The 24,422-nt window shown below is 31.6% G+C and overlaps 1 protein-coding gene across 4 annotated transcripts in view; it reads right to left on the reverse strand.

The window, feature by feature from the left end:
- LOC118204128 (speckle-type POZ protein B-like) overlaps window positions 1-14,883 on the reverse strand; it is a 129,472-nt gene extending 114,589 nt beyond the window's left edge. The window contains exons 1-3 of one of the 4 annotated variants that reach the window (XR_015042528.1): window positions 14,354-14,701; window positions 12,451-12,556; window positions 5,339-5,682 (exon numbers count right to left, since the gene is read on the reverse strand). The gene's annotated coding sequence lies outside the window, so the exon portion shown is untranslated. Of the gene's footprint in view, window positions 1-5,338; window positions 5,690-12,450; window positions 12,557-14,353 lie in introns of those variants that run through there. The other 3 variants (XR_015042527.1, XM_085821714.1, XM_085821715.1) reach the window with 3 other exon arrangements.
- Window positions 14,884-24,422: the final 9,539 nt, after the last annotated feature.

Below are 24,422 nucleotides of genomic sequence, written 5' to 3' on the forward strand. Positions count from 1 at the left end.
TATCCCTGATTGTGAAGCGTCTGTTCTCATGAATTGCTTCATCAACTTTCCTTACCAAATCATCGGTGACAACAGAAGGCCGACCACTCCGAGCCTCGGCGTGGACATTTGTTCGACCTGCATTAAACATTCTTACCCACTTTCTCACCATTCCATCACTTATCGCGTATTCACCGTAAACTTCTGTCACTTGACGATAAATTTCGGCCGGTTTAACATTCCTCGCGTTCAAAAATTTAATCACAGCACGAATCTCACAGTCAGCGGGAGAACTAATTGTCTTAAACATTTTGAATGTGCGCAGCAAACTGAAAACACAACATAGAGCAACCAAAATGTTTGCTCTATGTTGTGTTTTCAGTTTTCAATTTTACTGTAAGAAAAAAAAAAAAGGAAGGGAAGAGGGAAAAACAACTCGCGAGTTTTTTAACATTCGCTAGAAAAAACTTGCTATTTTTCTAAATCGTAGAAATTCCATAAAAATCGTGAAATAGCTGTGGAAATTTGCGCCGGATAAAGTTTTGTTACATGTGTACGGATTTATCATAGATTTGAATCGACACAGAACCGAGATAATAGCTTGATGAAATTTATTTTTCGAAAGCACTCTAGAACAGCGGTTCTCAACTTTTTGACTAACCATCTAAACATAAACTGAGAAACTTCCGTTTATTACATTTTTTATCATGATTACTTTTCAGTTTCTCAATAGAAATATACAAAAATATATATATTGCCATTTGCACACCTATTGACTAATTGCATTAAATATGCACAGATTTAAAAAAAAAAAAAAAAAAAAGATTGAAAATTGTTTACAGTTTTAACACCAAATTTAAATTACAATGCTTTAATTCTAAAATTGAGTGCGAAATTTGGGCCAGTTTAAGAGAGATCAATTTCTTTATGTCTAGTCTTACTTCATTTAGTTTTAACCATAAACTCCACTTTTAATTTTGTTCTGCATTTATTTTTCAAATATAACATAGAAGAAAATCCTTGATCACAGAAAATTTTTATCAGTTGTTCCTTTTCTTCACGAGATAGAATTATTTCAGGCACATTTGCACAAAATGAATTTCTAATTCATTTTTTCTGCCTAATCCTATATGAAAATACATGTTGAAATTATTTATCAATAAAAAACAATGATTTTTAATGTCGGATGTTGTTCTTCTTTTATTTTTAAATTACTTTCGATTGGAAAATTTTCTAAAAGTCATGAGAAGCTTAAAATATTATTATCCAATTCTTTGATTATTAGCTCGAGTTTTTTTTTTTTTTTTTATCATTGCTTTATTTTATCTCTAATGGTAAACAAATTAACACTTTGTCCCAGTAATCCTAAATTTAATTCCTTTAACTTTACAAAAATATCAGCTAAATATGCTAAATGCGCAAACCACAATTCAATAAATAAACACTTTTGCAATTCAAATTTTGAATCACAGAGGAAAATTTGAATTTCTGATCGAAGTTCCAAAAGATGATTTAAAACCTTGTCTCTGAGTAATCACCTTACTTCGGAATATAACAAAAGCGTTTCATATTCACTGCCCGTCTCTTAGCATAAAATCGTAAATATCTTTGAATTTAAAGTTCGGCATTTAATAAAATTAATAATTTTCACAGCTTGACTCAAGACGATTTTCAGGTTTTCGAGGATTTTTTTAAATACTAAAGTTTCACGATGAATGGAGCAGTGAGTAAATTTAGTTTTTAGGTGCGACTTTCTTTATTTGATAAATAACGCCAGAATGTTTTCCTTTTAAAATCTGTGTCCCTGCATACGGCAATGCACTTATTCCAAGGAATACCATTCTCGACATAAAATTGTCAATTACATTGAAAATTTCATTTTCAATTGCTCTTTCATGAAGAGATTCACAAAATAAATACTCTTCGGCAGTTCGTTTACCTTCTTCGAAATGTATGTAAACTAATAATGGAACAAAGTTCATTATATCAGTACTTTCATCGAGAAATAATGTTAAAACGATACCTTTAGCTGCTAGTAAAATAAGGTTTTCTCCAATAATGTGAGCCTGCCCAGTCTTGGCAATTCTTAGGCTTACTAGGTAACTAGCTTTCAAAGCTTTTTCACTTGGAGTAACAAAACCTTTCATTACTTGTTTACTACTTTTGAACTTCGATAATTTCCTCTTAAAATATTCTTCAGATTTATCCTTTAAACTGGCGTGCTTAGATTCGAGATGTCTTTTAAGAAACGATGGTTTCATACTTTGACTGGATAATACTTCTCCGCAAAGAACACACTGAGGCTGAGGATCCATTTCATCTCCAAGTAAACGCAAATGATGAATAACTTTCATTATATTTCCTATAAACAATTTTTCTTTTCTTTTCAATATTCTTAGTCCTAGTAGATTGTCCTGGATCCATCACCTTTTCCGCGTGGTCTATCCTAGCTATTTTTCCATTTTGAAAATTTAGGTTTGTTTTATTATTTTTTCACAAATATTTAAATGCACAGTATATTACGAGCTCTTCAAAAGCAAATGACGATATTATCAAATCGCATATAAAAGTAAGGAATACAGAGCAAAAAGAAGACAAAATCCCTGCTGTTAAACATAGCAAATCGATGTAAAAAAATTATTTTAATTCAAAATATAGCAATATGAGCCCGGAAATGGTGGCGACATAAAGCGCACACATGCCAATAATTCGATCAACTCTAAAAGAATTGATGAGCTAGTATTATCTTTTATAGGAACTTATATTTATTTCCTATTAAATACAACATCCATTTTCTATTATTCCTTTAAAAAACATTTATGACAAATTATGTTATACCTATAGCTAAAAGAACATTTGTGAAAGTACAAACGGATTATTTTGCTAAACTTTATGAGCTGCTAATGACCTTGAATAAAGCTCAGATCGCATAAATTTACGAGTGTTAGCGAAAAAACTTAAACAGGATTTTAGGGCGTTTAATCTTTGAATTGAATAGTTAAAAATACTTTGTTTCTTCCAACATAAACACAATACCATATACGGCCGTCCTCAGAATCGGCTCTTCTAACAATCTTCATCTGTGATCTATATTTTCGCACTTCATTGAAGAAGCAATTAGGAAGGTTTCCTCCAAAAATTTAAAATAAATTTCCTCTGACCCTCGTAGGAAATTTAATTAATCTTTGATTAGGAAAGGCAGGCTGGCCAAAATAAGGTCTGAAAGGAATTTTTTTTGATTCCGATGCCAATAGTTCTTGCTATTTACCAATAACAACATTCATCTTTGAAAGAGACATTTTTGAAGGAATTCGAAGATATGAATTAAATTTGGTGCTACTCTGGTAGACGGATTTGGGCGATTTTTTTTTTTTTTTTTTTTTTTTTTTTTTTTTTTTTTTTTTTTTTTTGGCGAGCGGTACGGTACGACTTATGGTAAACCCATTGCTAGACAAGTTATTTATGGTAACCAATATTTTGTTGTCATTTTATTTAAAAAATAATGCGTTTTATTATGCATAAATTCCGTGTTTTAAATATTATTCTTCTAAATATTTATTATTGCTTCTAAATATTAAAAACCAATTTAATTTTGCATTTTTTTAAATAAAAATTTTATTGTTTAAGATATTTTATGGAATTTTATGTTGTGGATGATGTAATGAATGACGTCACATTACTATAAAAGTAATTGGTTTTAATATCTATAAATTTAGTCTAATGATTTAAACATTATTTATAGCTGTTAAATATTAAAATACAATTTAAATTTTTTTTTTAAAAAATGATTTTTTATGTATGATTATTTAAATAATTTTAATTGTAGGCTTGATGTAATCAGCTCCCTGATTGGTTACAGAATATTTGTGCATTATCGAGCTGTAATCAGCTCCCAGATTGGTTACTGAATACTGTGCATTATCGCGCCATTTTAAAATTTTATTATTCATCTCTTCGAATTCCTTAGATTGCATTTTTCAATTTTTTTTCATTGATATCTAAATTATGATTCCGACTTTTTGTGGTACTTATCAATATACGACAGGTTAAATACTTAAAAAAATTTAAGTACATATTTTTCTTTTACTTTATAATTGCATACTCCAATATTTATTTAAAAAATTAATACACTGTTTTTAAAAATTGCCGAGATATTTAATGCCACACATGTTTTAATGTTAAATAATTATATCCTATAAAACTTATTTTAAAGGATTTGAATTTAAGTAATATTTTAATTCTTTTAAACGTTGGTATGATATTTTTAATTCGATATTCAATTTACGTAATATTTTAATCCAATTAAACGTTGGCGCAGTGTTTTTATAGCGGTGTTTTTATTCTATTTCTTTGCTATATGAAAGTAATAATTTAACCTTACTTTAGTATTTTATATTCGTAGTAAATGTATTAATTTACATTTGCCTGCCATCTTAAAAAACAACGTTTTCAGTAAAAAATTAATGCATTATTTTTTTAAAGTTTCGAATACTTTACTATGCGTAAAATACGTAAAAACAGCGTTTTTCAAGATGGCTGACGATTGTAAAAACCGCGCCAACAATTGCGCCAACGTATTTCGCCAAAAATCCCTGCAACCGTCTACTAAAGTAGCACCTTAAATTTTAAAATGGCGCGGTAATGCACGAATTTTCAGTAACCAATCAGGGAGCTGATTACAGCTCGTTAATGAACAAATATTCTATAACCACTCAGAGAGCTGATTACATCACGCCTAGAATTAAAATTATTTAAATAATCATACATAATAAAATCATTTTAAAAAATGCAAAATTAAATTGTATTTTAATATTTAACAGCCATAAATAATGTTTAAAACGTTAGATTAAATTTATAGATATTAAAACCAATTACTTTTAAAGTAAGGTGACGTCATTGATTACATCATCCACAACATAAAATATCATAAACAATAAAATTTTTATTTCAAATAAAAAAGCAAAATTAAATTGATTTTTAATATTTAGAAGCCATAAATAATATTTAAAACACGGAATTTATGCATAATAAAAAGTATTATTTTTTAAATAAAATGACAACAAAGTATCGGCTACCATAAATAACTGGTCTAGCAATGGGTTTACTATAAGTCGTATTACTTGCCAAAAGAAAAATCGCCAAAATCCGTGCAACCGTCTACCAAAGTAGCATCCTTTCTCCATCTATCTAAGTATGATTCTGACTCATCAACCTCTTTTTCGATAATTTTTTCATCTACAACTTGTTTAAATAGCTCTTGCTTAAAATTGTTTGGAACAGCTTCAGTATAGCCCACCTTCAAAGTTTGGCGAATTTGTTTTGGCGCCAAAGCTCATGAAATACGTTGTTTTAAAAAATGGTTGCCATCCAGATTTTCGACGAAACTCTGTGTTTCAAAAAATGGCGGCCATCTTCATTTCACCAGAAATCGTGGATAATAATAGAAATAAATTTACGACTATTATATACGATTTTAAGAGAAAGAAATATTAAGAAATGATTAATAAAAATGATTAAGATTAAAAGAATGTAATTTAAAAAACAATACCGGAAACCTTTAACTATTTCACCTTTAATAAATAATTTGGTAAAAGCGTAGAATAGGCTACATCAACAAAGTTGAGAAGGCGGAGCTGTGTGACATCCATAAACGGGCGGGAATAATCTTGTGACGTCTGGTATTCTCCATGCTACGCGTAATTTCTATTTTCTATTAAAAAAAAAAAAAAAAGAAAAAAAAAAAAAAAAAAGAAAATTATGAATTGTTTATTATTGTAAATTAACATCAAATTCTTTACTTTAAATTTACATTTCTGACATTTAAGCTTAGGCGTAACTGAAAATAAGTATAATAAATTGTTTATATTTAAAATTACTATGATACAGTAAGCGTATCAGGTTCTGTGTTCCTCCTTACTTGCTTAGGGAACATTAACTGTCCTGACTCGGACAGGGAGCTTACTAAAGCTATGTTCAATAAATTTGGGAAGTAGACAATACACACAGGAAGGGTATACGAAACCCTTTATTTTTCTCTCTTTACAATGATTTCCGGACTTCGGAATACAGAGACCAACCACTTGTGGTCTGAACGTAAGAATATTAACTAAACTCTAACTAAACTAACTTTGGATTAATCAAACAAGTGCCTAACTCCAAGATTGGCCGTATATTAACAAAAAGCCGTATGTAGTACAGAGAACTGCTAACACTACGATACGTTTAAAATTATCAAGAGGATTAAACCTCTGGCCTTGAAGGCAACCAGCAACCGAGTAAAAACTACTAGGCAAGCGGCCTGCTTCTATTAACTCCTTCCTCTCTCTTGCTTGGCAAAAAGCCACAACTTAAGTACTTGGCGTTCGCAAGACAAATTTGCATAAATAAGTTAAAGCTTTTAATTCTGGCCGGAAGTAGAAAATAAGAAGTGATAGTAAAGATTTAAAATAAAATAAACGTTAGTAAAACTTAGGATCCTTACAAGCGAATTCTACCAGTTATTAAAACGATAAAGAACGTCGCAGTCTCTCATGCTTGCATTTCATACAGCTTCAGTATTTTCAAAGATTTTTAAGCTTCAGCATTTATACAAATAAAAAGAACATTTTTTATTTAAATTAATATTCTGGAACATATCAATTTTATCATATTTACAAATTAACGTTTTGCTACATAACGACATAATCCCTTACATACCAGTAACTAGACAATTTTAATTATTTTCTAAAAATCTCAAACTTCGCATTAATGAAAAACAGGTTTTTAAATTCCTAAATCACATTATATTTTCTGTAGGCAGGCATACTAGAATTCTACACATTAATAAATAAAAAAATCTAATTTCTCACAATGAAAGAAACTATTATAAGAAAATAAATACTACAAATTTGGAACACTAAGGAATGCTTCACATACACACACACATATTATCAAAGAACTCATATTATCAAAGAACTCATATTATCAAGTGCAATTACGAGAGCAAACACTACACGTATTATAATAATGAGGTAAAAGTTACTTATAGGGTCAAAGTTTACAGTTTTGCTACTGTTGAGTAGGTCGTCGGGCTATCGATATATATCGTAAGTCGGAAAGCATTGTAAACATATCAAAAACAGTATAATTATATAAAAAAAATGCAGTTTAAATGAAAAATGATGTCTTAAATATAATTCACAATTAAAACAACAATACAAATTTAAAATACACAAACGATATGTTAAACATTGCATATAAAATGCGTTACATTACAGCTCGGCATCACACATTATCTCGTTTTCCCTTGTACACAACGATCCATATTCGCTCGAAAAACATCAGAGAATTGCACAAACTTGGTGTCCATGTACACATCCATCTATTTTCACCTTAAAAATATCAGATAATTGCACAAACTCGGCATTGCGCACTACATTGGCATTGCCAATGTACACATAAATCTATTTTCACTCAAAAAACATCCGAGAATTGCACAAACTAGGCACCGCGCACAACCTCGGCATTTCGCACTACATTGGCTTTGCCCATGTGCACATCGATCTATTTTCACTTAAAAACACATCCGAGAATTGCACAAACTAGGCACCGCGCACGACCTCGGCATTGCGCACTTCATTGGCTCTGCCCATGTACACAAAACAAAAACAGACAGTCTTAAAAATTACATGCAGAGAACAGCGGCTCCAACCTGGGACATTTCATCGACACTGCTAAAACATTGGTATCTCACCGTTACTCAGGCCATAGTTTTATACGGATCCGGCATCTGGGCAAAATATCTAACGGTACAAGAAAGGCGCTTACTTAACTCGCTCCAACGCCCACACCTTTTGCAAATAAGCAGAGGATACAGGACAACTTCAACAGCGGCACTGCAAGTCCTAACAGGGATACCACCACTGGACTTGGTAGCAGAGCGAGAGGCGGCCATCTCCAATACTCTCCGACTTGGGAAAGATTATAAACTCTCGAACAGGAACTTGCATACCTCGGAGTATATGCACAAGATCTTTGACTATCCCTGCCACCCAGCCCAGCATAACCTCGCCGAAAATATATACACGCAGACACTTCTCTGTCGGCAGAGCTCAATAGCCATCTACACGGACGGTTCCAAAACAAAGGATGGCACTGGATGCGGCTTATGCACAATGATCGATGGAGAAATCAAATACCGCTGGAAACGTAGACTCAATCCGAACAACACAGTCTACCAAGCTGAATTATCAGCTATTAAAAAAGCAATCGATTTCTCATATAGTCACCAAGAAACTGCCTATATCTATAGTGACTCACTGTCGAGCATAGCCAGCCAGCCGAGACCCAGAGAGGGACCAACCAGCCGAGACCCCTTCGTACTCAACATACAAAGGGCATTAGTCAACCTCCCACTCAATTATCGTCCCATCATTAACTGAGTACCAGCGCACACAGGTGTAGTCGGCAACGAGCTTGCGGATGAACAGGCAAAACAAGCGGCTTCGAGTATTTTCCTGCCAGAACATGCTTTACCTCTGCCTTCCTCTTATCTCAAAAAGATTACACGCGATGACCTTTACGCAGAATGGCAGAAGAGGTGGGATTCTTCCCGGACAGGTCGAAGGACGTATAAATTTATCCCAAAAGTTACAGACCTTGTCTTCTCCAACTCATCTTCATTGACTACGTTCCTCTCTGGCCACGGCCCGTTTCCTGATTACCTACACAGATTTGGACTTAGAGACCATGATCTCTGTGAATGTGGACTAGTCGGAACTCCAGACTATTATGCATTTACATGCAGATTGACAGAGGCGCACCACATGCGTCCTCCTTCAGACAGATATTGGAGGGAATGGACAAACTACTAGAACGGAAAGGTGCGTGCTTTAAGCTTCACAAGATCATCAAGTTCTGCAGGGTACACTTTTCATTTGTCACCTAATACCTCCCAGCGCATAACCCTGCTACCAGATAAGTAATGTCTGTTAACTATTGTTATGTTCATATTATTTTCATCATACTCTTATCCAATTCGTTAGATGCGTTTAACGTATTACCTTAAGTACTACACTTTATGTGACTTTTACTTGACTGTAATAATCATCCTCGATGTGATTATAGTATTAACTTAATTACTATAATTGATATCATATGCTTTCATTTTAATCTGAATGTTGTAACTACAGTATATGTTGTCAACACCTTAACGTGTCTAATATATTAATTTAATAATTATAATCGTAATCTTATGCCTTCCATTTAAATTGAATGTAGTAAATACATAATTCAGCGTATATATATGTAAAGTGGACTCCATTAGCATTAAGTAATGAACTGACACTCTCATAAGTATGTTTCATAAGCAAATTATCTTAAGAATGTATTATATTATGTATATTTAAGCATTGCCATAAGTAATGTAAGCAAGATCCTGTATGCGTATCAATACTATGTGTTGCCAGTTGTACAAAATCTCATGCTTTGTTTAATCATTGTACCATGGTATTCTGTGCTTTGCTTGTTGTAGTCAGAACTTCATTCTTAGTACTCATTCATCTCAATATGTTGTCATTTTTATCTTTTATGTTTTTATTGCATATTACCAAGAAGTGTTATGTAATCAAAATGTCATGTCATGTCAGCCATAGCCCTTCCCTATATTCTTTATTATTTTACTGCTATGTAATGATGCTTTATTGCAAATCGTATAATCTACTAAGCAAGCATATCTAATTTAGAACTTATCATGCGCTTATTTAGTATTAATGGTTATAAGATAGTTGCATCATTTCGATTTCCGCACCAAATTCCTGACAGACAGCTGTATGTTTTGCATTAAATTAAGAAATTTTGCAACTTAGAGTACTATTTGCGAACTTTGTTATGCACTTATGAGTTTCAGTATTAAATAATTTTCTTTAGTATTAGTTAATCACTATTAATCGTTATTAATGTATCTCAGTATCATTCATTTACTTACCTATTCAAATTTGCAATGTTCTGCATTCGAGTATTTAATTATTTATCTTATAATCCTATATATTATGTAAGCGCATATTATGAAACGCATATATTATGTAATATGTAAATAACGTGTGGCTGCTAGGACCTATTTAATGCTTATAATATTCTGTGTGCACAGCTACTAATGAGTACAGTATTTGTGCGGATAGTAAGTTATATAATTTGTTCATTGTACTAACTTCATTGAGCAAAACAGTAAGTTATACATCTATTAAGTCCAGTAACCAATAGTTTAAAGGCACTATGTAACGCCAAAGTAATTTTATACTATATAATCGCACTATATAACTGCACTAAAGTATCTTAATATGCTCTCTATTACACGTTAATTGTGCAACCATATAAACTACATCGTAGGATCTACTTAGTGTACTAGTAGTAAAACAGTTTACGGTATTACTTTATAATTTTAATGCTATGTATGTTAACATTACATGTTAATGCCACGTATAACTTTGCTATGTATAATTCTTAATGCTACGCATAATTTTTAATACTATGTATAACTTTCAATGATATGTATAATGTTTGATGCTATGTATATTTTTAATGCTATGTATAATTTTAGTACTATGTATAATCTTCATGCTATGTATGCACAGTATGTCCTTATTATGTGACACGGACAGATATGCAACATAGATTAAGCCAAGTTCACCAATAATGATTTGTAGTGAAGTCCGGACACCTTGCTAACTCAATGTACTAAATTTCATGCAGTGCTCTTAACCCATTACTGCCGATGGAACATTACACAATCAGAGCAATTGTAATTACACGCGCGTATGAATAATACTCAGCTCAGTAGAACACTTATATCTTTTCATGTAGCAGACAACGTCTGAAAAGATGCCATTGTAACAACGATTACTCTTAATCGGTAACTTCTGACTTAGACTCAATAAATGCCGCTGGTTTGCGGGGCTCGTTCTAGAAGTGGCGAAAGTAGATAGTAGATAATTTCTACAGGTCAGGTACTATTCCGATTGGTTATACCCCAGGCCGGAAGCCTGGTCTGTAGTGCTCTGCCCATGTACAAAAGGATCTATTTTCACTTAAAAAACATCCGAGAACTGCACAAACTAAGCACCGCCCACAACCTCGGCATTGCGCATTACATTGTCTTTGCCCATGTACACATCGATCTATTTTCACTTGAAAAAACATCCGAGAATTGCACAAACTAGGCACCGCGCACAACCTCGGCTTTGCCCATGTACACATCGATCTATGTTCACTTAAAAAAATTACTACATTGGCTTTGCCCAATTGAACCCAGGCTACATTGGCACTACATTGGCTTTGCCCATGTATATAGCGATCTCTTTTCATTTAAAAATCAGACATTGAATAAACTCTGCATTGCTCATATACTAAGAAATCTGCTTTCACTTAAAAGAAATCGGAGAATTGCAGAAACTCGCGCATAAGCAACTTTATTGATTCAAATTGTAAAAAAAAAAAAAAAAAAAAAAAATATTTCTAGAAAATTTGAGCTTACTACAGGCGAACCAAGATCCTAGCCTAATTGATTTCTCAGCCCTACACTTCTTGCATCTCCAAATACTACCATTCAATGACTTTTTCTAACTAACTAATCAGCATGGTATCTTACATTTTTCACAACAAACGTTATCTCTCAATAATCGACAATCCATCAAAAATCCTCTAAAAAGTTCATACTCTCTTGTTAATTCATACATAAAATATATGTTCCCAAAATTTTACGCTTGTTTGAAAACTCCCACCTTAAATTTTCCTTTATAATCTCCTGATACTTAATTACAACATCACTAACAGCAGTTTTAGAGCAAGCAATAACTAAACGCAAAAATATCACCTCCAAAGTAACCAAAAAAATATATACAAAATAGTATTCACGGTATCTGAGCGTTAAACAATCGCCAATAACAGTGTTACGAATTGTGTATTTAGATATTAATTTTAGTAGAATTCTAATTTAAAATGTTGTATTTCTTCGTGCAACGCAGCGTGAGACAAATTTTAAGAGAAATCTATACCGGAAAAGTAAGAATACAGGGCACGTGCATTAAACTTTGAGTAAACGGATATCTCGGTAATTTGTATTGAAATTGAATAAATGTAACTGACTACTATATTAGCTGTAACCGTAATTCCATCCTTTTGTTTACAATGCGTTTGGCGAATGGTATGGGTTACCAGATCATATCATTTATCGCCGCTCTTGGCAATATTTTTTTGTTTAAAATTCCGGGTGGGCTATACTGAAGCTGTGCCAATCGTTTTCAGCTGAAATCATTAATTTTTTATTTCTCTTGAATAACTCTTAATTCTAAAATTTTTTCTTCGTCACTTAAATAATTTTCTCTTTGATCAAATTCATTACACGATTTAGAAAACACTCTACGATGCTGCTTACGTGCTAGTTTTAAATCTTCCATACTTCACATAAACATTTAAATACATTTAAATCTTCCATACCATTTCGTCATTTAAAAGCGCAGCATCATCACTACTCTTCGATCGCTCAGAATACATGTTTGAAGATTAAGGAAAACTGGGCAGTATCCATCTCTAGAGTACGAGGCTGAAAATAAGAATTACATCTTACATTCGATGGCATGTTGGAATCGAAGAATATGATAAATTATTATTTACAAAATCTTCTACACTATTATCAGAATTATTATTATTATTTATTAGTAGTAGTAGTAGAAGTAGTATCATTATTATTATTATTTTCAGAAATAAAGATCCAAAGACTTTTAGTAATAATCTTTTAGTAATTTTAATTTTATAATGTAATATATAATAACCGCCTTTTGTTAGAACTAGAATTAGAAACGTTTTTGTTAATAGTAATGATGGTATTGATATTAACAATGAAAACAAATTGCTAATTAATAATGAAAATTAATAATGAATTAATTTTCATTATTAATTTTCATTATTAATTTAATTATTAATTAATTATAATTTCATTATAATTAATTAATAATGAATAAATTAATAATGAAAACAAATTGCTTACTTTTAGTTGCAGTTCCAATCCTTTCTTGCGGACGCCAGTTGACAAATAATTGCCTCTCAAAAATACTCCAAAGTCAATAAGGATTCATTAAAATTTTAAGTTGTTTAATAAAACACATTTATTAGACATAAACACATCGAAACTCAATATGTGCATCTTTAAATATCACAAAAAGATGCCTTCTCTTCTTATAACTCAAAAACACAGCATAAATTTTACTCTTAAAATTAAAAAGAATAGAACAGACTTAGCAATACAAACACGTCAAAAATGAAATTCAGCACGCATTATCCAAAGATAAAAATTAAAATATAAACAAAATAATAACTTACGTTTGCAACTATTTGAAAGATACAATTTTTCACACACTTATTAATGTCTAACATTTTTGTTTTGTTTTTTAATAATGCATCTAATCCGTATAACTTAAAATACATTTATTGGATTTATACATATCCAACAGCCAAATATATAAATATGTACAACACTATTATAATTAACCAAACATTTTCTAACATTATACATTACGTACCCTCTGCACAAAATTTACTTTCTTTCCTTCTTATTTTATGCCTACTTGAAATATTAAAAGTACAAAAAAAAAAAAAAAAAAAAAAAAAAAAAAAAAATTAATTAATCGATTTTCTGCTTTCAAAATTTTAAATTATCACATCTTGAAATCAAATCGCCCCCCTTCTCATAATTACTTACGCTTGCGAAAGCCTGAGTAATTTAAAATACTTTATTTATCACGCGTTAGTATAAGAAAAAATTGCAAACGACATTTCCACATTTCACATCAAAGAAAATTTTTAAAATATCATAGTCATGTATTATGTAACGTGGGGCAAACGCTTAATCTGCTCCAAGTTACGCAATATGTGGCTTTTAAAATATTATTTATCTGCAATAATTCGGCAAATGTTCACATCAAACAACTGTCATATTATAAAAAAGGATTTTAATTAAATCAATTACATATCATGTTTAATTATATTCAATTGATATAATATAAAATACAACTGATATAATTTAAAAAAACATTTATTAACAAATTTTAAAGAACGTGTAGATGGAATCGACACTACCCTAAAAATATATTTTTCTACCTGATATATTTCTAAACCGTAAGCATAAAGTAAAATTTAAATATTACGTGCTTATTCCTGTTAAAATTTATAAACAGAAAATACTTTGTCTAAAAAATAATTCATACATTTAAAAAAATAGGTAATATAATGCCGCACTTCTTAGATTCTACCTTGGGAAAAAAATAATGAATTGTTTAATTCAATTGCTTAATCCATTTTTGTTGGTCACAAAAGCAATGAAATGAAATGACAAGTTTCTTACCTACTAATTTACTAACACTGACATTTGAAGTCGAGATCGTCAAAATGATGAAAATGAAGAGATGAGAGAATCTGAAATTTGAGCTTTTTACACTAGCCAGATCACTACACACTACTTCGCGAAACCATGCCGATATGAAAGCTTTCTCCAGATATTGAACGGAAAAGGAATGACAGATTTTACCCACAATGCATCACGCGATCGCTCTGCCCCCGCATTACCTAAATAAAATAGAAAATAACATCAATTTGCCAAGCAACTGGTATATTCCTCTATAATTCGCCAATCGCCTATAATTCTCTATAATTCGCTCTATAATTCTCTATAATCCTCTATAATTCGCCAATCGGATTCAACTTCGTCACGTAATGGCTGGCAAGGGCTTACAGAGAACCAATAGAAGGAAAAGTGCTATAAATAGCATCTTTTTCGGGAATTCAGGATCAAATTCCCTGGAATTCTTGGGAATTCAAATTTCCCCGGTATTTCCCTATTAAATTGGGTTATCTTATTTTACTGATTTTAAAATATACTTTATTCCCTGGAATTCTTGGGAATTTAAAATTCCCCAGTGTTTCCCTATTAAATTGGGTCATCGTATTTTACTGATTTTAAAATACACTTTAGTTCTGCAGAAGTGCTTATCAGAACGCGTTTTAAAATTATTGATTCTTGGGATAGTAGTTTTTTTTTTTTTTTTTTTTTTTTTTCTCAAATTTTTACCAGATTTTTAACTAAAGGAGCACTACTTATTTTTCTTACACATTTTCGTCATTTAAAAGCGCAGCATCATCACTACTCTTCGATCGCTCAGAATACATGTTTGAAGATTAAGGAAAACTGGGCAGTATCCATCTCTAGAGTACGAGGCTGAAAATAAGAATTACATCTTACATTCGATGGCATGTTGGAATCGAAGAATATGATAAATTATTATTTACAAAATCTTCTACACTATTATCAGAATTATTATTATTATTTATTAGTAGTAGTAGTAGAAGTAGTATCATTATTATTATTATTTTCAGAAATAAAGATCCAAAGACTTTTAGTAATAATCTTTTAGTAATTTTAATTTTATAATGTAATATATAATAACCGCCTTTTGTTAGAACTAGAATTAGAAACGTTTTTGTTAATAGTAATGATGGTATTGATATTAACAATACTAGCCGCTTGTATCCAGTTACCTACAATAATTATCATAAAAAAATTATATATGCAATGATTTTAATGAGTCCAGGAAGTATGATTTCCTAAAAATATTTTATATTTCTAGTAAACATCTCTTAATTTGGATGCATTTTTATATAAATCAATCAGAATAAAAAACAGAAAAATATTAAGAACTGAGTTTATTGTTTTTAAATGGTTTGGTTTGTTACTGAATATCTGAGAGATTAAATCTGAAAGTTAAATATCTTAGTTTTTAGGAATGGGCAACATGCTGGTTCGTGTGTGATAAAAGTATTTTATTTCAGGCAGTGGCAACACCTTGATTTCAAATAGCAAATTTTGTTGAATAAAATTAAAGGGCTAATCTCTTACATTTTGCCAAATGGCAACAGTTTGGCGAATCGGAGATAAAAATATTTTATTTCGAATAGTATTAACACTGCTCGTTTTCAGATTACTGAATTTATTAATGAAAATTAATCAAAATCGTACAAAATATAAAATAAAATCGGAATTAAAAATTCTGGCTTCGAGATTCCCCCCCCCCCCATGCTCAGGTGGAAGTCTACTTGTGTTCATTATTTGTTGATTCTAGGTGCTGGCGTTTTCATGATAGTTTCTTTCCCGAGAATAAGAGATCAAATTTTTTGGAATTCTTGTTAATTCAAATTTCATCAATATTTCACTATTAAATCGGCTTATAATAATTCACTGAACATTTGATCTATTTTATTAGGAATATAAAAAACGTACACACTAATAGATTCTTCATTATTTAATAGAGAAGACCGTTAAAAATGCGTGCATTATTATAATTTCTTTTCATTTTTATTATAATTTATAAGTGTTTATTTTAGTACAATCATAGCATTTGTCGTTAGGGTCAAAAGTTTGTCACAGATTTTTATTCTTCCTGATAAGCTATCGAGCTCAAATTTTGTACATGCACTATTTGTGGATGACGGTGCAATGTGATGAAGAAACTTCTTTCAAAATTAGATTTAGACTTTTTTTTTAATTTAAAGTTCAAACGATTTTTCGCACTAATCTTCGGTTAATCAACATACATTAAAAATCTCAGAAATTTACTGTTTGCACCATTGAATGAAACGAAAAAAATTCTTTTAAATGAAATTCATATCAGATTTCTAACGTCATTTCTGATTCTTCGGTAAATTTTTGAAAATCGCTCGGGCTCTTTACGACTTTTTGACGTTTATGACTTCAAAATTTCAAAATCTAAAAACATACCTGCTACATACTTTTGAATTTTGTGTACTTTATAGAACAAACCATTCACCCACTTTTAAAACAAGCATAATAAAACGATATTAATTGGGGGATTTTCTATAAGTTTTTAAGAAAATATAGTGCAGAATTTAAACACGAAGGCGAAAATCTCCCATCGGTTGTTCTTTTGGCTTCTCGAAGTTATGATATTATTATACGCCATCAAGGAATCACTTGCAAGGAAATGAAGCTACTCCACAGAAATCTTCTGCTATTCGGGGTGCAAGCAGGGGAGGTGAATTCGTCCATTAAATCTCGTTTGTAATTGATTGATTGAATTTCCAGTAATCTCAGTTTGACTGATCGTGTAATTATTTACCATTCATATTAAATTTTTGGGAATCAAATATAAAATTCTGAAGCACAATAAACCCTCGAGTTCAGCGAGGGTTTATTCAGCTGAACTCGAGGGTTACGTCATTAATACATTGCACTCACAGCAAAATTGCCTTCCGCAAAGTTAACTCTACGAAAAAAAAATGTGTCGTCAAATTTAAAAAATTAAAATATGTCAAATTTAAAAAGTACGTATAATTTAAACAAACCTAATACTGTTGTAATTAAAAGGGGAAAACCAAACAAATATTAATTGAAACGACTTTTACGGCTTAATAAACAGGTACATGATACAATTAATTTTTAAAAAACTCGTGACTTGGGACAATGATTCACGGAACTCTTCAAAAGTTTCGCAGTAAGGTATCTTTGCCGAAGTATCACTAAAGATCTGACTCTAGACTAAATCTTTTTTTAATTCTCGTGTATTGTCCTTATGCTTGATTTGTTTACAGGTCGTTTTCTTACAAGCAATGAAACGCACATTCCAAAATTTCAGTTTTCTAAGTTAACATCAAACGTTGCGTTTCTTTGTTGCCTTATCGTCTTCATTTCTTCTCTTAGATGTCATAATGAATTTTTTGAAATTAACGAAGCTCAAATGCAAAAAAGGAGAAGAGGGTATAAAGCCCTTGTAACCATTGCAGCTTTGCTTCACACAGCTAAGCGGGTAGCTCAGAGTAATCTGCGCATGGGCGGTAGTCTCCAATACGCACGTTACTATGGCAACCCGTTCTACGACGTTGCAACGGCACGCGGAAGCACGTTGCTATGACTACGCGGATGTCGTCGCTCTGTGGAGTTGGAAATATTAAATCTCTCTCTGTTTGTTCCCTCTTTGAGATTACTGCAACTTAGAGAATGGTGTAACCACCGGAGTATTCGGACTCTGGATTCAACCTTCATCGAAATTGATTTCAGTTTCGAATTGTAAAATGGTCCGAAATAAATTTGTAATACAAAAAGAATTAAACTTAAGGATATGAACGCAACATAGGATGTAAAAGGCTTAAAGAGCAGGTGACTGGTGTAGATACGAATTCAGACACGACGAGATATCACACTCAAAGAATTCTTGAGTAGCGTTCACATGAGACATTCATAAAATCAAAATGATCTTACCACATGATACACAATTTAAGAACTGCAGCTTATGATCAGAGCTGTGTTAATCATTAAGCAATATAAGTACGGGCTTATGGCATCAAGGAAAGGCGGCACCACAAAAAATTATTAGGAACTCAAGAAAATGGTCACCAGAAAAAAAATTCTTTTGCCAGTTTTACCACGAATAAACCAACTGAGAGAGAGAATGAAAAAAAAATGGTAGGAAAGCAGGAGCAAATGTATTCGGGTGGCACCAAAATCTTGTAAGTGCTTAAAGCCTCTGAAAGTCTTGATTTGACCCTCCTTATGCTGTATTACAAGTCAGGCCCTATTTGAGACTCCATCAGGATCTGGCAAGAGTAAGCTAATTCCTTCCGCTGAATGCCAAATAAAACACTAAGCTATCAAAGAAAATTAAATGGAAACAGTTAAGATAACGCGTATGTGCAAAACCGCGCCCCGCGAATTCGAGCTCAAGAAGGGTTTACTACAGCTGCAAAATTAAACATTAGATAAACCTGGATTTTTCCGCGTCGCAATAATTTATTTTCGCTATTTTTATGAGAGATATTCATGCTTGGTTATTTTTAGAGCTATAGTAAAAATTTTTATAGATTTTTACAGCTGTAGAAGATTGAGTGTAATTATTTTGTTACGTGCGTCCGAATTCGTACGGGATTGAAATCACACAGAACCTAGGATAGCTTGATAAGTTTATTTTCCTACTTTTCACAAAAGTATTCGCACAGTTCTTTTCAATAAGACAAAGAACAATCAGTAGTTACCGTTTTAAACTACTAAGATCGTTAAACACAGCGCAATGCAAAGCGCATATAAAGAACGAAGTTCGCACGGAGAGCTCTCAAAACTCCGAATTCAACTCTGAACTGATGCTCTCTCCAGTCTTATATAGTTTTCCCTTGGACACCGAGAAATTTACAGTACCTTTGATTTCTCGAAATTGTTGGAAGGCATATACAGTTACAGTTACATATACGCCGGATACACTTAAGTTACATACAGAAATCAGACCAATTACCTCTAATCATACAGAGACTCCTGTTCTAACAAATCTCTAATCATACAGAAACTCCTATTCTAACAAACCTCTAATCATACAGAAACTCCTATTCTAACAAATCTCTAATCATACAGAAACTCCTATTCTAACAAATCTCTAATCATACAGGGATTGGACCAAAATGTTGCCAAGCTTGGAGACTTTTGGCCAAACATAGCAACCAGGCCTTGGACCATACTTAGGCAAGGTCTTTGGCCGAACCTGGCGACAGGGTCTTTGGCCAAATTTTAGCCAAACTTGGAGACCATTTTGTGACATTTTGGCGAGATAACCATTTACTTCAATGTTAAATAAATTTGCCCTTGTAACCTTAATTTTCCCGCCAGCTTCACAGTCCTGAGGTCTTTCATGTTACATGATATAAAACATACTACAATTTTAAATATAATTTCATCAAAACTATTTACATATATATAAAATTCGTAACACTATAAGAGCAACATAAAAATCTGAGAGCTTTCACATTTTATATTACGCCCAAAGGGGCATTTTTTAACGTTTTGTCGTGTTACCTTTATTTATTAAATATCATGTTCTTCGCACTTAAACCATAAAATTCAATTCAATAGCAATATCACAAAATAATTTAAAAAGAGCATATCTATGCTGTGCCTCTAATCTTAATAATCAAATGTCCATGTTTCATCTAGCATCTCTAGGAAATTCATTGATTTCATCATAATCATTCACAAAATTTGTCACATGATATTCTGGATTTGTTTCAGAAAGTGACTGGTAGATTCCACCCGCACGAAGCTAGTTAATCCAGTAGATCTTCATAACACTCGGAAGCAGGTTCCTTTATACAGGGTTGACTAAATAATTTGATAAATGAGGTCAAATTTGAAGAGAACGTAAAAATATATAAGATTCAAACTTAGGCTATCAGGTTCAATGTTCCTTCTAACCTTCTTCGGGAACATACAAGGACCTGACTAGGAACAGAGAGCTTACTAAAGCTATGTTCACTAATTGTAGTAAGTAGACAGGATACAGACGAAGGGTATACAAAACCCTTTATTTTTCTCTATATACAATAACTTCCGTACTTCGGAATACAATGACCCGCCACTCGGGGTCTAACGTAAAAGTATAAAAATAAAACTGAACTCTAATTTAACTTTAGAATAATACACGTGTAAGATTGGCCTTATAATAACAGGAAGCGTATGTAGCACAGAGACTGTGAACACTACAATACGTTTAATTTATCAAGAGGATTAGAACCTCTGGCCTGGAAGGCAAACAGCAACTGCGTAACTTCTAAGGTAAGCGGCCTGCGTTGACTCACTGCTTCCTCTCTCTCTTGCTTGGCAAAAAGCCACAACTTAAGTACTTGGCGTTCACCAGACAAACTTTGCATAAAATCCTTCACGCTTATAATTCTGGCCGGAAGTAGAAAATAAGAAGTGATAGTAAAGATTTAAAATAAAATAAACGTTAGTAAAACTTAAGATCCTTACAAGGCAAAAAAGCAATCTTATTATGGTTCTATTTTTTGCGAAGAAATATTTTACACCACACACACACACACACACAAAAAAAAAAAAAAAAAAAAAAAAAAAAAAAACTTCAAAATTGTTTTGCTCCTGAAGATGAACCTGGGTCTGATCATCTTCGAAATTAAGGAAATTACTTAAAATCTACACGCTAAACTAAAGCTGCTCTTTTGGATAATTTTATATGGTTGACTGAAATAGAAACCAAGCTGTTTGGTGACTTGGTCTTTTTCTTGTTATTTTTCTCATCTGACAAATTTATAATCTAACTTAATTGGTGACATTATTTTTTTGTTTAGCAATTTTACTTCAATTTAAAAATTCATTCCATAATAACATATATATATATATTCAACTGACTAGTTATATAACAGAAAAGCAAAGATTTTTGTAGAAGAGAGATTTTAATTAGGAAAAAGGAAAAAAGCATATGTAAAATTGGATGAAAGAATTGAAAACATCCTAAAAGAATTCGAAACATCAAACAATTTAGAAAAATGTCTAAAATCTTCAAGTTTTGTAACTAGGTTGGACTAAATAAAGTGGTGAATGATATTTATGCCTTTATAATAAAGGTTAGTCAGTATTTATTTATTGTATTTATTTTTCTTTTATTTACTTGTATCTGTTTTGTATATTTTACTTCTAGTATTTATTTTACTTGCATTAATGAAACTAATTAATTTTATGGCAACTGCACCTGTTGTAATATTTATTTGACTCTAAAATACAGTTTTACACAAAATCCCTGAAATTTGTTCATACCCTTCATTATACTATACTGTTACTTACAAATAACTTTTAAATATTTCTTTAAAAGTTTTTATTTTTATGACATTTCGCTATGTTTAAAATGCATTTGCACTATAATATCATAACAATTTAAATATAAATAATTAAATTCGATTGGCAAATATGTATTTATCCTTGTTATTCGATAATCGAGTGCAAAAACAGAAAACTTCGGGGGGGGGGGGGGAAGTTGTCCCACTTGAAAGAGATTTGCCACTTAAAATACTGTTTTAAATTATAGTTGTGATTTTTAAAAGTATTTATTTACTTATTTATCTGCACCCTTTATCTGTTTTAAGATGGTCAAAAGATGTCTCCGCTCTAACCACGATGAGTTTCGAAATGTCCGCTCTGACCGAAATCGTATGTGTGCGCTTTAACCATGTCCGCTGTAGCCACACCATCGTCAAATCGATGTCCTGGGGCCAAGACCATCTTGATGGGAGAAGGGCGAAGATAACGTTTGGTGACGTCACAGCCAAGGGCGGTCAGCCAAAATGATCTTGGGTCAGCTCGCTTCTTTTTCCTGGTTAGTATATGAGAAAAAAATATATTCTTCCCTTCCTATAAGCAATATTTAGAAAAATACTGAAGAATGGGTTACTAATCTTTTACACTTAGACGACGGAGTTGCATCTGAATGGAGTTTCTCAAATAATATTAATTTTTGCTAGCTAATCAACAGCATTCTTTACAATACTGTACCTTTGGTTACATACTACCATTTTATGCAGTTTAATAGCAGTAAACACTGCAAAGTCAAATAGTTCTGAACTAATTAAAATGAACATTATATCTAACTGTTAACCATAGTGTGATTGGCATTCAAAACTGAACGTTTTCACTAATTTCCAAGCAATACAAGAAACTATGTTTTTGCCCTCTCGCATAAAATAAAATCTTACCCAGAAATTTGAAAGCTGCAAATCTTAATATTTTAGGTTAAGTCAAAGGAATTGACATTTAAGAGAGAGTTATACATCTCTTAGATATAAGATTTATCATTATTTACCTTTAAATATTTATATAAAATAATTTTAAGGTAAAAATGTGTTACTTTTAAATTAATCTGAGAACATAGCAATATAAATGCATTCAATTTCTTCATTATTTGATTTACACATAGATTTTGACATATTGATTCTTTTTGCATTTGTTATTCATAAAAGATGTTCAATGTAAAAATTTGCAGTAATTAAGAAATACTCACTTTCATAACCAAACATTTGTTTCATGAATTTAAATACTCACCGAAACGTCTTCAACAAGATATTCCAGATTACTAATATTAATGTATAAGGATTGATTTTTCAATTTCTGGGGTTTTGTTTGTTTTTTAAAACGATCATTATCATGAAAAATTTGAATAATTGGTTAATAGAACTAAGGGAAACCTTACAGTGCTACAACAGTCTTTTCATCAAAATGTTTAACGGCAGTAGAAACATTTTGCCTTTTTACAGGGGTTGGATATAATACGTGTTTCGAAAGTTTTGGAGCTATTTGTATAGAATGGTGCTGCTCTATGGTATATATTTTTTTCAAATGCAATAGCCTTGCATAATACAGTTTATTACCTGTATCATTGAAAGATGGTTTGATTGGTTTCAGTTTGGTTCAACCTTTTTTCCGAATAAAATTTATTTTCAATAGCAGACACCATATGGCCATTGCATAGCATTTATAGTTATAGTTGTTGTCGGAAATGATGGAAAAAACCTCGAAGCCACAATCATGAAAACATTTTAACACCTGTAAAGTCTGAAATTTTAAATCGTTTGGCTTGAGATTATGGACAAGAAACATTGTAACAACATCTTCATTTGAAGATAACATTGAAGAAATCATAATGGTTTGAATTGTAGAAGATGTTTGGGGCACATATGCACAAGACAAACCTTTAATTTTTACCATTCTTATATCCAATAGTAAGTTTAATATAATTCTCATTAAATAAAAGATTCCCAACCTTTTCATGATTTTGTAGTTGTGAAGATTTATGAGATAAATACTTTACATTTAACCTTGTTGTCGGGGGTTAAATGCAAAGTATTTATCTTTTAAGTACCCAAAATTTAATGTTAACTTTTTAAGTAGGAAGGATGCCGTAAAATCAAGGACGAGCTTTCTCGTATTCGAGAGAAACACGTAGGATTACTACAAAATAATGTGCAAGTAAATGTCATCATTTCAGTTGTGTAGGTTGGGTGTTGAGCTTTCAATAATGAAATCTTTTCACTAAAAAATTTAATCGGTACATCATAATCTGTCCTGATGTATTTTCAGAACACTTCTGAACAGTTTGTTACCAAATTCAGCATTTGTTTGACTATTTTTGAGATTTTCTTATAACTGTACAAATGATTTGAAAGGTTTCCAAAATTTGATCATTTAATACATAGTAGATCTTTCCACAAAAGCCATTAAAACATATTTGTTATGTTTAAACCTTCACGAAAAACTGAAACAGTTAAATCATGCTCGACTTTAAATGACACAGTAACTGCTGGGCAATATTCCTTCTCAATACGCAAAAAAGTATATAATCAGAAGCTTTCATTATTACCCCTGTATTTGATAATTTATTGCTGTAAAGTTTCGAAAATTCTGTAAAGGAGACAATGTTCCCTGCGGCGCACATTTTTTTAAAATTAATTTCACACCGTTCCTTTATTTCTCTTGTCCTGTCTTCTACTGTCTTTCGCTTTTGTGCTAAAGGACAGGATAAATATTTAGATTGACGGTAAAAAATAATCAGATATGCAGCTTTTGACGGTAAAAAATAATC

The sequence above is a fragment of the Stegodyphus dumicola genome, chromosome 8 (assembly GCF_044657685.1).
Source record: "Stegodyphus dumicola isolate Sdum_Otavi_A_Nest chromosome 8, ASM4465768v1".
NCBI lineage: Eukaryota > Metazoa > Arthropoda > Arachnida > Araneae > Eresidae > Stegodyphus > Stegodyphus dumicola.